The sequence below is a fragment of the Papio anubis genome, chromosome 7 (assembly GCF_008728515.1).
Source record: "Papio anubis isolate 15944 chromosome 7, Panubis1.0, whole genome shotgun sequence".
NCBI lineage: Eukaryota > Metazoa > Chordata > Mammalia > Primates > Cercopithecidae > Papio > Papio anubis.
Genome location: NC_044982.1, coordinates 39,454,205 through 39,468,150, shown reverse-complemented (window position 1 = coordinate 39,468,150; position 13,946 = coordinate 39,454,205). Strand labels below are relative to the sequence as shown.

General features: G+C 41.3%; 1 protein-coding gene across 8 annotated transcripts in view; it reads left to right on the top strand.

The window, feature by feature from the left end:
* The first annotated feature begins 6,332 nt into the window (after nucleotides 1–6,332).
* The window catches only part of FAM71D (family with sequence similarity 71 member D), a 40,921-nt gene continuing 33,307 nt past the window's right edge, over nucleotides 6,333–13,946 (top strand). For 3 of the 8 annotated variants that reach the window (XM_017961660.3, XM_009211766.4, XM_017961659.3), the window contains exons 1-2: nucleotides 6,335–6,967; nucleotides 13,713–13,799. The gene's annotated coding sequence lies outside the window, so the exon portion shown is untranslated. Of the gene's footprint in view, nucleotides 6,968–13,113; nucleotides 13,326–13,712; nucleotides 13,800–13,946 lie in introns of all 8 variants that reach the window. The other 5 variants (XM_017961657.3, XM_031669105.1, XM_031669106.1 and 2 more) reach the window with 4 other exon arrangements.

The following is a 13,946-nucleotide window of genomic DNA, read 5'->3' as shown; positions in this document are numbered from 1 at the left end:
GTAGTTGGTCTGGTCTTTCCAGTCATAGCTGGAGAATAGCAAGCAAATTTAGAGGAAGGGTATTAATGACTTGTAAAAAAAATTCATATTTTAGATGCCATAAAAGTCAATTTCAAACATCTGCAGTTCTTTGAAATGGAGAAAAAAATAAGCAATGAACCAAAAAATTACAGATGAGCACCTTGAAATTTTTCAACTGTGTTAGTAAGGAAATGGGAAAAAATATATGTGCTGACCATTGAAAACACAATAGGTAAAATATACTCTATCCACAATGACTCCTTTAATAAAAACTTAGGGGCACTTTTCAAATGGTAGTAACAGAAAGATGTTAAATATACTGTAAAATGTGCTCAGGAAAGCAAACTACAAAAATTGGCCTACTAGTAAACAAAATGTCAAGGGATGGTAAGTAAAGGCCAAATAGTAAACAGATATGTGATACTGATATGTGATATTTTTATTTCATATTTACAGCTGAAGAAGATAAGGTTAGTTAATAGAGGTCAAATGAGAGAATATGCAAAGAATCCTTTTATGTACATGCATTCAAGAAGTATTTGTTAAGCAGCTACTGTGTTCTTAGGTACAAAGTACATCATGCTACTATTTACAAACATGAATAGGGCAGAGCACCTGACATCACACTTCATTAGGGAGATAACAAAAATGCATGCAAATAACCACAATATTTAATATATTTTATAATATATAGTAGAGTGTATAGAATGTGATAAATGCCATAATACAGATTCTAAGGGCTGGAAGAATTCAGATGAGATTTCAAGGAGTAAGATGGCATGTTAGTGGGTCTTTTTTTTTTTGTAGAGGCACAGTCTTGCTCTACTGCTCAGGCTGGAGTGCAGTAGAATGGTCATAGTGCACTACAGCCTCGAACCCCTGGCCTCAAGTGATCCTCCTGCATCGGACTCCCAAAGTGCTGGAATTACAGTTGTGAGCCACCATGCCCAGCGGATGTTATTGCGTCTTGAAGGATGGTAGAATTCTGAAGATGATAGCACAGGAAAAAGGGTATTCCAAAAACAGAGAATGACAGGTAATTAATGATAATTATTATAGAATAATTTCTATACCTGTAATATAGGAAGAACAACAATTATAGGGTTGTCGTGGAAATTAAACATATGAAATGTGCTGAGAGCAGTGCTTGTCATATATTAAGCTCCACAAAGGTAGAGATTTTTGTTTATTATGTTCATTCCTGTTATCCCCAAATTCCTAGAAGAGTCTCTGGCATATGTGCATATATACAAGCATCAGTAAATATTTTCTCAATAAAACACATTATGTAGAACTTACTGTAGGCCAGGCATTATCCTAAATACTTTCTATATGTTTAATTTTCACAACCCTATAAGCATTGGTTTTCCTGTATTACAGATGAGGATACTGAGGCACAGAGATTAAGAAACTTGTCCATGGTCACATAGATAGTAGGAGAGAGAGCAAGGATTCAAATTCAGCAATCTGACTCTACAGTCTGTACTCTTTTTTTTTTTTTTGAGATGGAGTCTTGCTCTTGTCACCCAGGCTGGAGTACACTGGCGCAATCTCAGCTCACTACAACCTCCACCTCCTGGGTTCAAGCGATTCTCCTGCCTCAGCCTCCCAAGTAGATAGGATTACAGACATGCACTGCCATGCCCAGCTAATTTTTATATTTTTAGTAGAGATGGAGTTTCACCATGTTGGCCAGGCTGGTCTCAAACTCCTGACCTCAGGTGATCCGCTGGGATTATAGGCATGAGCCACCATGCCCCACCTATATTCTGTTTTTCTTTTGTTGTTGTTGTTGTTTTGTTTTGTTCTGTTTTGTTTTGAAATAGGGTTTCACTCTGTTGCCCAGCCTGGAGTGCAGTGGCATGATCTCAACTTACTGCAGCCTTGACCTCCATGGGCTCCAGTGATCCTTCCATCTCAGCCTCCTGAGTAGCTGGGACTACCCATCACACCTGGCTAATTTTTTTTGTATTTTGCAGAGACAGGCTGGTCTTGAACTCCTAGGCTCAAGTGATCCGCCCATCTCAGCCTCCCACAGTGCTGGAGTTACAGGCACGAGTCACCACACTCCGCCTACAGTCTATCTTCTTAAACTCCTAAGTTATAGAAACAAAATAGGTATAAGATGTTTGAGAGACTGAAAAAGTACTGATTTAAGGCCCAAAAGTTATTAAAGTTATTTGGTATTAAAGTTCTTAAGTACCAAATTAAGAGTCTAGATTTATTCTAGAGACAATAAAACCATTAGAGATTCTTGATCAGGGATGTATCATGATCAGAGATATCCTTTTAGGGAAAATGCTTTGGCAGCCTTCAGGCAGATAGACTAGAATGGAGAGAAATAAATGAAAGACACCAGTTAAGTTATAGCAATTGTGCAGGTGAGGGGGTAGAGGTGATGATGATGGTGATGGGAAGGTCCCAACAGATGGATACATCTCTGGAGAGAAAAGAATGGAAAGAATTTTATGGCTGATTTCAAGTTTTGGAAAGGAAGTTAAAGAAGGGAGAGATGATTCAAAGTCTCCCCTCTTGGCTGACTGAGAAAATGTTAAACATTAACAAAAAGAAAGAAAAAATGAGTTTTATGGAGGAGTTGAGTTTGGGCATGTGTTTGAGATGCCAGGAGTGCTAAGATAGACATGTCCCACTGGCATTTGAAAGTACAGGTTAGGGGTTCACAGAAGAGTTACTGACTGGATACAACCTTGGGAATCATTCACATAAAGGTGGCATCTGAAATGCAAGGGTGGATGGAAACGATTATCAAGAAAAGCCTTGCCAAGAGAAGAGAACAGGCCTTGGGGTGTTGGAGGAAAAAGCCATGAATGGCATCAGGGGAAAAACAGTTTGTAGAAGAGAAGAGAAGGAGTGCAGGGTCCCACAAACCAAGGAGGAGAGTCTCAAGAAGGATCAACTGTAAATGCAAAAGAAATACAAAGAAGAATGAAGGCTCAAAAAGCCTTATTGATTAGGCAATTATTTGTGAACTCTAAGAGTGCACTTTTAGTAGTGGGTTAAGAGCAAAAGCCAGATTACAATCTAGAAACTGTGAACATGAATTCTTCTGAATTTGTGTGTGAAAAAAGAAAGACAAAATAGTAGCATGAACTGATAACAAAGTGGAGGGAAGATTTGGTTTGTGGGTTTTGAAAAAGAAACAACAGTGGTGGGCATATTAACAATGCAAGAGTAGTATCCTAAAAGGAGAAAGAAGAGGAAAGAAGGGCTGGATTTAAGGACCCTGGTGGCCCAATTCAGCTGGGAAAGAAAAGGAACATTTTTCCTTCTGAGTTAGAAAAAGGAGAAGATATGAACACACTTGAAGTGGAAACAGGGGAAATGTCATTTAAATGTTAAAGTTCAACAAAATATTTCTACTTGGCACCGTGGACATCAATTTTATCTAATCTATTTGCATTTATTTGACTAAAATTATATAAGAAGTATATTACAAGTCTTTTTTGTCTTAGTAGTTGATACTTACATAAAAGGCTATAGAAGATGTTTTCAGGTTTTGATTATATCTGTGTAAAAGTTAAGCAGTTCCTTTTTAACCAGATTTTTTGGTTCTGTGTTTTGGTTGTTTCAAATCATACCAGAATGAAAAAAAGAACATAAGCTGGCGATGTTTATCAAGTAAATGCTTGGTGATGTTGCATGTTACAGCAGGTAGATTCTTTTGGATGGCTTTCATATTTAAAATTATTTGCTAATCAAAAAATGTTGTAGATCTAACCTGTTAGCAATTCTTGATCTTCATGAAACCCTAACAATGTAAGTCATTATCATTCCCAATTATAGAAAGTGGGGTAGGGGGTTATACAAGTATAGGATTCAAAGTAAATAAACTGTATGTCTTGTTATTCCAATGAGGATGGGTCTACATTAAATAATGCGTTGCATTCTGACATGTTTATAAGAAGCATTATGCTTGACTCTCTGTGTTACGTTGTTACAGAATTGATCAATAACTTGGCCTAGAACCAAAAAGTTAAAGACTTGCTCAATCCTGTCCATTTTGTATGGCCAGCTACCAGTATTTCTCCTGCAGTCTTTTGAAATCATTCATTTTATTTAACAAGCATTTCTTAAGCTCCTACAGTATGCCAGGCTCTATGTTAGGCACTGAGAATACAATGATGAATGAGACAGTCTCAGATATCTAAGTGAAGAAGAGAGATTATGAGAAAGGAAAACAATTTAAATGCAGGTTAGGAAAAGTATGTGAAGAACATTCAATGACATGTTAGACAGTGACTGGGTGGAAGCCTCAATCAGATTCAGTGGTTGTGTCAGGATCCAGCCATTTTTAAAGAAGCAGAAATCACATTAAGTATTTCAACAGAGAGACTTCAATGCAGGAATATGTTAAATAGGTGTTGGAGGCCTAGAAAAAAAGCACAAAGGAAACACAGATATCAGAGACAACTAGAAGAAGCAACTCCCACAACTAGGGCTGCGGAGTTGGAAGGGATAGGTTAGGGGAATCACAGCCTGGAAGCTCAGAGGTCGGACCCGTTGGAGCCAGGACTCAGCCCTCTAAGGAGAGGGCGCTGCCCAATTGCTGATTCTGAGAATGTCAAAAACAAAAACAAAACAACCAAAATGCAGGCTAGAACCAGTTGCTGTTGCCCAGGTGACACTGAGAGAAACAGCAGGTCAACTAGAGGGAACACAAGTCTTTTCTTCCCTCCTATTTTCCAGCCTCCTCTGGTCTAATGCAACCTATTATTGAACCTAACAGAAAGCTAGCTGGAGAGAGAAATGTAGTTTGCAGAGCTCCAGCAATTCAATGCAGAGTATGCTGTGGTGCATTTGCAGCTGAGAGACAATCAATGACCAAGTGATTGAGAAACAGCTCTCTAAACAGGTGACATCTGAGCTGGGTTCTGAAAAATGAAAATAAGCCCACATGTGAAGAGCTGGGAGATGAGCTTTTCAGACAGGAAATGGCTTAAAGAATGCAACATCAGGAAGGAGACAGAAGTATGATGAGGGAGTGGTGTAAGTGGTCTGAAATATAGTTGGAAAGAACTGAAGCCAGGATGGAGCCAGATCATGCTCACAAATATATAGGCTCTTGAGTTTAATACTAAATATATACACATACCTTATGATACATGTCACATATTCTAAAAGTATTAGGAAGGTACTGAACATTTAAAGAAGAAAGAAATCATTTACTAAACAGTTTAATACGAGGCACCATGCTAACCAAGGTTTCCTGCAAACAAGCACCTCATTCTTTCTGCCTCCTACACCTGTTCCTCTGCCTGTAGTTTGTTTCCAAGTTAATGGCACCGTCGTCATTCACCCAGCTTCCCAAAACTCTGAGTCACCTTTTCCCTCCCCACATCAGTGAGTCACCAAATTCTATGGACTCTACTAACAGTTCCCAAGTCAACCCCCTCCTTTCCATTGACACTGCCACTGCCACTACCATGGCTTTAGTATCTCCAGAATTGCCCTTCCCAAATCTATCCTCCACTCTGCTCTCAGAATAATCAATTCAGAACATAAATCTCTCCATGTAACACTATTTATTAGAACTACTGGAGCAGATGAAGTCTCAGCACCTAGTTATGGCTTTCAAAGCCCTCCACAATCTAGGCCCTTCTTCCATGAACTTCATTTTTTTTCTCCTCTTCAACTTTATGTAACACCAGACCATTTGTAGTTACCCCTCAAAACCCTGTCATTTCATGCCTCTGTGCCTTTGCTCAGGCTGACCAATCTTTCAGGATTTAGCTTGGATATTAGCTCCTCCATGAAACTCTCCCTAAATCCCCCAATTGGACTAAGTGCCCTTCATCTGTGCTCCCAGAATCCCCTGTCACCCCTCCATCTTATCGCTACATAACACTGAAATACTCTGTTTACATGACCCCTTCTCCACTTGATGGTAAACTTCTTGAGTGCAGAGACTGTTCATCTTTGTGGTCCAGCATGGCATGATGCACAGGAAATAGTAAGTACTCATTACTGAGCCGACTGAAAGAATGTACCTTGCATTGCACTCACCAGGGACTGAATGTGGCAGAAAACCTTCATATCCCAAGCTTAGGACATGCAGCTAAGAAGATCCCATGCAGGCGTGAACAGGCAGGCCCATCTCATGAGGGACAAAGAGGGCTAATTGCTCACAGACCTCAATTTGACAAAGTGCCACAAATTCAGACTTACAATCTCCAAATGAAGTTATACATACAGTTTTATATTTTGTGCATCTTTAAAAGCATTTCTTTCTTTCATTAGAGATGGGGTCTCACTGTGTTGCCCAGGTTGATCTCAAAATCCTGGGCTCAAGCAATCCTCCTGCCTTGACCTCCCAAAGTGCTGGGATTGCAGGCGTGAGCCACTGTGCCCGGCCTCAGCTCTGTTTCTAAGCAGTTTCCCTCTAAAAATGCTATATTCTTTTGATGCTTTTCTTCACAGAGGCTCAAAGTGCCTTAAATACGTTTAAGTCTGTGAAACTTAGGATACAGGGAAATTGAATAATAAATTATCAATTGAATGGTCAATGATGTAAAATATGATATTTTTTCCGTGGTTATACTGTTGCTAAATTGACTTTTCTCTCCAAGAAATCTTCTGGAAACTTCACACCACCACCTGAATGCCCACTCCCGAGTGGTCGGGGCTCCACGGGAATGCTGACCACACTTCCTCTCAGGGGCAGACCTGCAGGGCTGCTCCTCCCCAGTGCCCTTCTTCTCTTACTGCGAGACTATGTCAGCACATTATGATTATGATGCAGCAGCAATAGAACAATGCCCAGAGCAGCCTGGACTGCGCTTCTTTTACTAAGTGGTTATTTGCCTGCTGGGTAGACATAAACACCTGCTAAAGAAATGTGAAAAGAGTGGAAACGTGCTGTTTGGAGATTATTTTCCTAGTCGACATCCAGGAGATCTCCAGAGATCTATTTCAGCCCCATCTGTTGGTAAGTGACTCTCTCATTACTGCAACTTGGGTTTGAAACTGATAGAGAAGGAAATGAATAGTTCAATTAATTCTGGTAATTCGAGGGCAGAATGTCTATTTTTTTTTCCATCTTCCTCTTCTCCTTCTAGTTTTATTTCTTCTACCTCAACCAGAACAAGCAGAAAGGCCGAGAGACTTAACACCTGGTGACTGCTTTTCTTTTTCTTAGAAATAATTTCATTGAGAGTTTGAGTTTGAAATGAAAGCATGTTTTCTGGATTGTTTTCAATTTTTTTTTTTTTTTTTTTTTTTTTTTTTTGAGACAGTCTCGCCTTGCCACCCAGGCTGGAGTGCAACGGCACGATCTCCGCTCACTGCAACCTCCTAGCTTTAAGCGATTCTCCTGTCTCAGCCTCCCCAGTAGCTGGGATTACAGGTGTGCCATCATGCCCAGATAATTTTGGTTTTTGTTTTGTTTTGTTTTGTTTTTTGAAGTAGAGACAGGATTACAGGCACTGGCCATCATGCCCAGCTAATTTTTTTTTTTTTTTTTTGTATTTTTGTAGAGGCAGGGTTTTACCATGTTGGCCAGGCTGGTCTTGAACTCCTGACCTCAGGTGATCTACCCGCCTCAGCCTCCCAAAATGCTGGGATTATAGGCGTGAGCCACTGTGCTCAGTTTTTTTTTTCTTTTTTTTTGAGACATAGCTTCACTCTGCTGCCCAGGCTGGAGTGTAGTGGTGTGATCTCGACTCACTGCAACCTTCACCTCCCGGGTTCAAGCCATACTTGTGCCTCAACCTCCCAAGTAGCTGGGACTACAGGCACACACCACCATGCCTGGCTAATTTTTATGATATTAGTAGAGATGGGGTTTCATCATGTTGGCCGGGCTGGTCTCAAACTCCTGAACTCAAGAGATCCACCTGCCTTGGCCTCCCAAAATTCTGGGATTACAGGCGTGAGCCACTGTACCCGGCCTGTTTTTAAATTTTGATTTTTCAGACTGTTATCCCAATATTTTCGTCCATAAGAAAAAATTCTCAAAGACTGAGAATTGAATAAATTTTGGGGGAAACAGCCCTTCTTAATTACTCAGATGTTTCAAGATTCAGAACACAAGGCTTTCTCTTCAAAGCTGAAAGGTTGGGCATGGGGATATCATTTTCAAGAGATAGGGGCCACAACAGTTAGCCTCCTGCAAAGGTGCAAGCAGAACTGCAACCTAGAATTGTACTGGACCTAGCCTAAAGGTATGTTTATTAGTATAGTAAGAATGTTGGGAAAAATCACATAGGTAAATGCCACACTTCAAAGTGCTGGGAATAATTAACCTCAAAGCTCCAAGGACTACAGAGAACAACTTTAACAAGTGACAGGTAAATGCTGTCATTTAAGAGCTATCATGTAGCCAGGTGTGGTGACTCACGCCTGTAATCCCAGCACTTTGGGAGGCTGAGGCATGTGGATTACCTGAGGTCAGGAGTTTGAGACCAGCATGGCCAACATGGCAAAACTTTGTCTCTACTAAAAATACAACAATTTGCCAGGCATGGTGGTAGGCACCTGTAATCCCAGCTACTCAGGAGGCTGAAGAATGAGAATCACTTGAACCCAGGAGGCAGAGGTTGCAGTGAGCCAAGATCACACCATTGCACTCCAGCCTGGGTGACAGAGCGAGACTCCATCTAAAAAAAAAAAAAAAGAGCCATCATGTAATTACAGACAAATAACACAGTAAAAAGACCACATGAGAATCCAGGTAGTGGGTTTATGAGTGTTCACTATAGAAATCTTTCAACTTTGCCAGAAGTTTGAAACTTTTTATAATAAAATATTGGAGGGAAAATACCACATTGTAATGGTAAACAGGAAACATTTGTAGAGGACATTTTAGGGGCATGTACAGACATCTCTCTGAATTAGGCAGTCAGAAAAGCCAACCAAGACAGTGCAACACTGGCTCTTCAGTTTCCCACTCTCTCCCCTTCCCAATGGCCATGAACACTCAAGCTGTCACATTTCCAAAAAGTTCCAGATGACTGCGTTTATCCCCAGGAAAATAAAGGCACCCCACCTCTACCACAGGGTGAATGCATCCCATATTTGTATCTAAGAATAGTAGTTCTCAGCCCAAATGGAGCCTTGATCATCCTTGAAACAGTATACACAGATAGGGAAGCCCTGACGACACCACGGAATGTCTGAAGAGCAGCTGAAGTGACTCCCTCTTGAAACGCATACAGCACATTGCCTCTCTGTGCTTGGATTTCCTATAGAACAACTAGCATTGGTTTCTGATCTATAATCCGATGTAATAAGGAATCTCTCTAACTTTTCTTTTACTAAAAGTAGCCAACTACACTTTGTCAAATGAAAATTATACTGTAATTCTGCAGAAAAGTACAACCTAATGTAGCTATCTGCTGAATGAATCACCATTCAATTGGAACTTGAAAAACAGAGAAAGGATTGAGAGGGAGAAAAAGTACTGATTAAAAGAAGTAACAAAGACCATAAGGGATCAGCTAGTGATAGGACGAGCTCATCCATCTCAAATAAAACTCCATTCTTTGTGCCATCCTTGCTCTGCGGTCCAGCAAAAGCCCTTCCCTGCAACATGGCTCTGCATCCTGCCTGCTTAATTAGATGAATAGGACGTTGAATGGGCCCAGCAAAAGGCAAACATTATTGGAAAAATGTAAGCTATGATTGTGAAGACTGATACACAATCCTGATAGAATAAATTGTGACAAAAGATTCCATGTGTCTGTGCCACGGAGCTAGCTCTGTGTTTCCATGATAGCCCATAACAACCCTGCTTTAATTCTGACTTTCATTCAGCAGGCAGTTCTGTTTCTTGCTTTCTTTTTTTTCCCTAGCTAACACCTTGAATAATCAACATGTATTTTTGAGTCACCAAAGTTAATAATGATATCTTAGTAAGGTGATTGGATCAGAGGGTGGGGTCTGAACTGATTGTCAGGCTTGATTGCCTGTCTCTACTGTGGCCGCACACCAAGAAGGCAAAGCAGAGTGCAAGAAGCTTATCAGGAGAGAACCCAGAAACCATCTGTTTCTTTTTAAAAGAAAATCATTTCTTAAGCATCAGTTTAACCACTGGCCACAATTACTTTTGCAACTCTTTACAAGAGATTGTCATGTTCCAAATAGCTTGACACCATGATTGATAACTGCTGTTTAAAAAAAAAAATAGTTAATGTTATGGGGATACATTAATATATATTACATACATTTTAACATATATTAGTTACATATATGTGTATATATATATAAAGAAATTAAGTAGGCCAAGCACAGTGGCTCATGCCTGTAATCCCAGCACTTTGGGAGGACAAAGTGGGTGGATCACTTGAGCCCAGGAGTTTGAGACCAGCCTGGGCAACACAGGAAGACCCAATTTCTACAAAAAATTTTAAAAATTAGCTGGACGGTTACATGTACCTGTAATACCAAATACCTCAGGAGGCTGAGGTGGGAGGATCACTTGTGCTGGGGAGGTTGAGGCTGCAGTGAGCCATGATCACACCACTGCACTCCAGCCTGTGTGACAGAGCAAGACCCTGTCTCAAAAAAAAACAAACAAACAAACAAACAAAACAGGCAAACAAAAAACAGAGAGAAAGAAATTAAGTGAAAAATCTATTTGTAAAACTGGAAAGACATATACCAAAACTTGAATACTGTCTCCAGATATTCCGAGTGAACCTAAGGCCAGACACAGTGACTCACACCTATAATTCTAGCACTTTGGGAGGCCAAGGTGGACAGATTGCTTGAGCTCAGGAGTTTGAGACCAGCCCGTGTAACATGGTGAAATCCCGTCTCTACAAAAAATACAAAAATTACCCAGGCGGGATGGTGCAGGACTGTGGTCCCAACTACTCAGGAGGCTGAGGTGGGAGGATCACTTGAGCCAAGGAAGGCAAGGCTGCAGTTTACGCCACTGCACTCCAGCTTGGGTGACAGAGCAAGACCCTGTAGAAAAAAAAAAAAAAAAAAAAGAGTGAACCTAGTAAATAGTTAATTTACTTTACCATTGGTAAAATATATGATGATGAGGTATGTGTGTGTGCATGTGTGTGTGTGTGTGTGTGTGTGTGTGTGTGTGTGTCGGGCCAAAATGATGACTTCACAGAACCATCTCTCTGTTTTAAGAGCCTAAACTTTTTTTTCCCCAAGACAGAGTCTTGTTCTGTCACACAGGCTAGAGTGCAGTGGCACAATCTTGGCTCACTGCAACCTCCGCTTCCCAGGTTCAAGCAATTCTCCTGCCTCAGCCTCCCAAGTAGCTGGGATTACAGGCACACGCCACCACACCCGGTTAATTGTATTTTTAGTAGAGATGGGGTTTCACCATATTGGTCAGGCTGGTCTCGAACTCCTGACCTGGTAATCCGCCCCCCTCAGCCTCAAAGTGCTAGGATTACAGGCGTGAGCCACCACCACGCCCAAGCCTGGACTAATTAACTAGGATAATTGGAGATGTTGGTGGGGTGAGGGGTGTAGTATACAGATATCTCAAATCACAATTACAACAAAACCAGTCAAAATTTAGCACATACTTATCAGCTATACACATAATCCAAAAGTGTAAAAATAATTCCAGAACAAATATTTAGAACATCACAGCAAAGTTGATAAAAGAGCCTGTTAACACTTTCCGCTCCTCAGCTAAACTCAACTTTGTTCAAAAAGGACAAAAGGGGCGAGACCCAGTCGTGGCTGCAAATATCCCTGAATTCCTTCCTTTCCTCTCACTTCCTCCTCCCTCTCTGTGTCCTGAATCCACAGCTACACCTATTCGCCTGGGAGATCATCCACTGTTTGCTCTCTGGAAGGAGAATTCTCAGATGCAAGGGATTCTGGAGATCTCATAAATGACAGCAGTGGAAAGGGCCTTTCCCTATCCCAGCAGCCATGTGGCATCTCCTGATTAGCAAGTGTCTGTCAACAGTAGACACACCCTCCACTGTGCAGTTTTCATTTTCTCAGAGTTTTGGAAAAACAGTGCACTCTTTCACTTAACTCTGTATGAACAAGAGTTGACTGCTGCATCTCCTCAAATCTAAGATCCACCAATTATTAAGATATATCATTATTTTATGTGCCACTAAGAAGGAAAACATGCTGCTAATTATAGAACTTAATGCTTTATTTTTGGTTGTGTGTGTGTGTGTGTGTGTGTGTGTGTGTGTGTGTGTGTGTTTTGAGACAGAGTCTTGCTCTGTCACCCAGGTTGGAGTGCAGTGGCACGATCCCAGCTCACTGCAATCTCCACCTTCCGGGTTCAAGCAATTCTCCTGCCTCGGCCTCCCAAGTGGGCATATACTGAGAGACCTCCTAGAGAAGCCTTTAGGAGTAGCTGGGACTACAGGTGCGTGCCACCACGCCTGGGTAATTTTTGTAATTTTTAGTAGACATGGGGTTTTGCCATGTTGGCCAGGCTGTTCTCAAACTCCTGACCTCGGGTGATCCGCCCACCTTGGCCTCCTAAATAATGCTTTCTTATGGGAATTTTCCCACACAATATCTAGCTCTTGCTCCTGTGCCATCATCCTCTGTGCATTTCTTAAAGGGCTCCACTCTAGTCTTTAGGACCTTCTTCTAAGCCTCCGACAAGTTTCATACTAGAGCTTTCTTCTTTTCTTTTTCTCTTTTTTCTTTTCTTTTCTTTTCCTTTCTTTTCTTTGTTTCTTTCTTTTCTTTTTTTTTTTTTTTTTTTGGTAGAGTTTTGCTCTTGTCGCCCAGACTGGAGTCTTGGCTCACTGCAACCTCCACCTCCCATGTTCAAGTGATTCTCCTGCCTCAGTCTCCTGAGTAGCTGGGATTACAGGCACCTGTCACCACGCCAGGCTAATTTTTATATTTTCAGTAGAGACAGGGTTTCACGACATTGGCCAGGCTGGTCTTGAACTCCTGACCTAAAGTGATCTGCCTGCCTTGGCCTCTTAAAGTGCTGGGATTATAGGCGTGAGCCACCACGCCTGGCCAGGAGCTTTCCTAATCTTACTAGAAGATGTCAACAAAAGGTTTTCAGGTAATCGTAAGGAGCACATTTTAAAGAGCAATTAAATGCAACCCAGGTAATACAATCTGTACTGCTTCCTTTGCCACATTATCAAATATCCTCATTGGTCATAGGAGCTCAGGATTCCACTGTTTGGCAGTTTCAAGCCAATTATGAGCTATGGACTCATGACTCTGGTTGCACTCACCAAAAGACCATGGTGAGGATCATCAACAACAGCTTAGCTCCGACATAGACAGCAGCCTCGGACTCCGCTTCACCTACCCAGTATACTTAGAAGAACTCTAACTCTTTCTAAGGCCTTGACCTCACACTTGAAATAACAGTAAGGTTTTGAATTGAAATTAGTTTCTTTTGTATACAAATTAGTGCCTTTTTTTTTTTTTTTGAGACAGGGTCTCGCTGTGTTGCCCAGGCTGGAGTGCAGTGACAAGATCATAGCTCACTGTAGCCTCAACCTCCCAGGCTCAGGTGATCCTCCCACCTCAACCTCCCAAGTAGCTGGAACTATAGGCATGCACCACCACAACCGGATAATTTCTGTATTTTTTGTAGAAACAAGATCTTGCTATGTTGCCCAGGCTGTTCTCAAACTCCTAGGCTCAAGTGATTGGCCTGCCTTGACTTCCCAAAGTGCTGGGATTATAGGTGTGAGCCATTGTGCCTGGCCTGTATACATTTGATTTTCTTTTTGTTCTGTCTTTTACAAAAGATTTCATCATGAAAAAGAGGAAGCTCAAACTGAAGTGAGTTAAAAACTTCATCTCCTAGAGAAGATTGTGGCTCAGCCTGAGTTGAGGTGAGATTTGACAGTTCTTACAGATAAACCATGTGGGCTGCATGGCCACATCCTCTCCTGCCCTTTTCTCTCTTCCTTCCTTTCCCTCTTCCTTCCTCTTCTACTTACTTTACTTTCCAAGATTATTTTCTTCTTTCTCTCTCCTGG